The 1912-nt window shown below is 44.2% G+C and overlaps 1 protein-coding gene across 1 annotated transcript in view; it reads left to right on the forward strand.

The window, feature by feature from the left end:
• The window catches only part of inpp5b (inositol polyphosphate-5-phosphatase B), a 48368-nt gene that overhangs the window by 997 nt on the left and 45459 nt on the right, over positions 1 to 1912 (forward strand). The window lies entirely within an intron of this gene.

Genomic DNA, 1912 nt, shown 5'->3' on the forward strand with positions numbered 1-1912 from the left:
AGATGTGACGTGCATTCTTTTTGGCTCATTATAAATGAATCTTGCTGCGGCATTCTGGATTAATTGTAAAGGTTTGGTAGAACTGGCTGGAAGACCTGCCAAGAGAGCATTGCAATAGTCCAGCCTGGACAGAACATCTTCTTTTTGATGTTGAATAAAGCAAATCTGCAGGACCGGGCAGTTTTAGCAATGTGGTCTGAGAAAGTCAGCTGATCATCAGTCATAACTCCAAGGTTTCTGGCTGTTTTTGAAGGAGTTATGGTTGATATGCTTAACTGGATGGTGAAATTGTGATAAGACGATGTGTTTGATGGAACCACAAGCAGTTCTGTCTTGGCAAGGTTGAGTTGAAGGTGATGGTCCTTCATCCAGCAAGAAATGTCTGTTAGACAAGCTGAGATGCGAGCAGCTATCGTCGGATCATCAGGATGGAATGAGAGGTAGCGTTGAGTGTCATCAGCATAGCAGTGATATGAAAAGCAATGTTTCTGAATGACAGAACCTAGTGATGCCATGTAGACAAAGAAGAGAAGTGGTCCCTGAACTGAGCCCTGAGGCACCCCAGTTAGATGTTGCGACTTGGACACCTCACCTCTCCAGGGTACCTTGAAGGACCTATCTGAGAGGTAAGACTTAAACCACTGGAGTGCGGTTCTTAAGATGCCCTTTGCCAATAGGGTTGACAGGAGGATCTGGTGGTTAACCGTGTCAAAAGCAGTGGACAGATCCAGCAAGATAAGTATTGAAGATTTAACTGAGAGAAAGGCAGTCTCGGTTGAATGTCCACTTCTGAAACCAGACTGGTTGCTGTCGAGGAGGTTGTTCTGTGTGAGAAAGGCAGAGACTTGAACACAGTTCATTCAAGTGTTTTTGCAATGAAAAGAAGAAGGGAAACCAGTCTGTAGTTCTCTAAAAGAGATGGGTTAAGGGTGGGTTTCTTAAGTAGTGTGGTTATAAGAGCCTGTCTAAATGTTGAGGGAAAAACACCAGTGTGAAGGGATGTGTTAATGATGTGAGTGAGTGCAGGTACAACGGCAGGAGAAATGGCTTGAAGGAGATGAGATGGAATAGGATCAAGCGGACAAGTAGTAGGATGATTGGAAAGGATGAGTTTGGAGACTTCTGCCTCAGAGAGTGAAGAGAAGGGTGTAAACGAGTGTATGTTTGCTGGTAAGATGTGCTTGACAGATTGTGGTGTGGAAAATTGTGCACTGATGGTTTTAATTTAATTAATGAAGAACGTGGCAAAGTTGTCAGCTGTTAGAGTTGATGAAGGAGGGGAAGGAGGAGGACAAAGGAGCGAGGAAAATGTTTTAAGGAGCATGCGGGAGTAAGACGAATTGTTAATTTTGTTATGATAGTATGTCTTTTTAGCAGTGGAGACATTAGCAGAGAAGGAAGAGAGGAGAGATTGATACATATTAAGGTCAGTGGTACGGGCTGGCCTGGAAGACAAGGGACAGACAAGTGTCTAAACAAGATCAGTAGCACTGTTAGCATCAAGAGATGCTAACTGTTTAGGGAGAGGAAGGGAAGATGAAACCATAGCAGATAGCCGAGAGGGTGAGAGTTGAGCGTAGGTTACGTAGAAAGATGACATGTGTAGGGGTATTGTGTTGTGTCAGGAACCATGTTGAGGTTAAGAGTGAGGAGGAAGTGATCCGAGGTGTGCAGTGGAATAACCAGTACATGATCAGTGGAGCAGTGTCATGTGTAAATAAGGTCCAGTTTGGTTGCCTGATTTGTGAGCCGTAGTTAACACTCTCTTGAGATCAAAAGAGGCAAGCAGAGTGTGGATGTCTGCAGCCTGAGGTTTATCTAGGTGGATGTTGAAGTCTCCAAGCGTAACTAGGGGAGTACCATCCTCAGAAAAGGTTAAGAGCAGCACATCTAATTCATCCAAGAAGTTACC

Source organism: Sinocyclocheilus grahami, unplaced genomic scaffold (assembly GCF_001515645.1).
Source record: "Sinocyclocheilus grahami isolate Dianchi unplaced genomic scaffold, SAMN03320097.WGS_v1.1 scaffold258.1, whole genome shotgun sequence".
NCBI classification, from domain to species: Eukaryota; Metazoa; Chordata; class Actinopteri; order Cypriniformes; family Cyprinidae; genus Sinocyclocheilus; species Sinocyclocheilus grahami.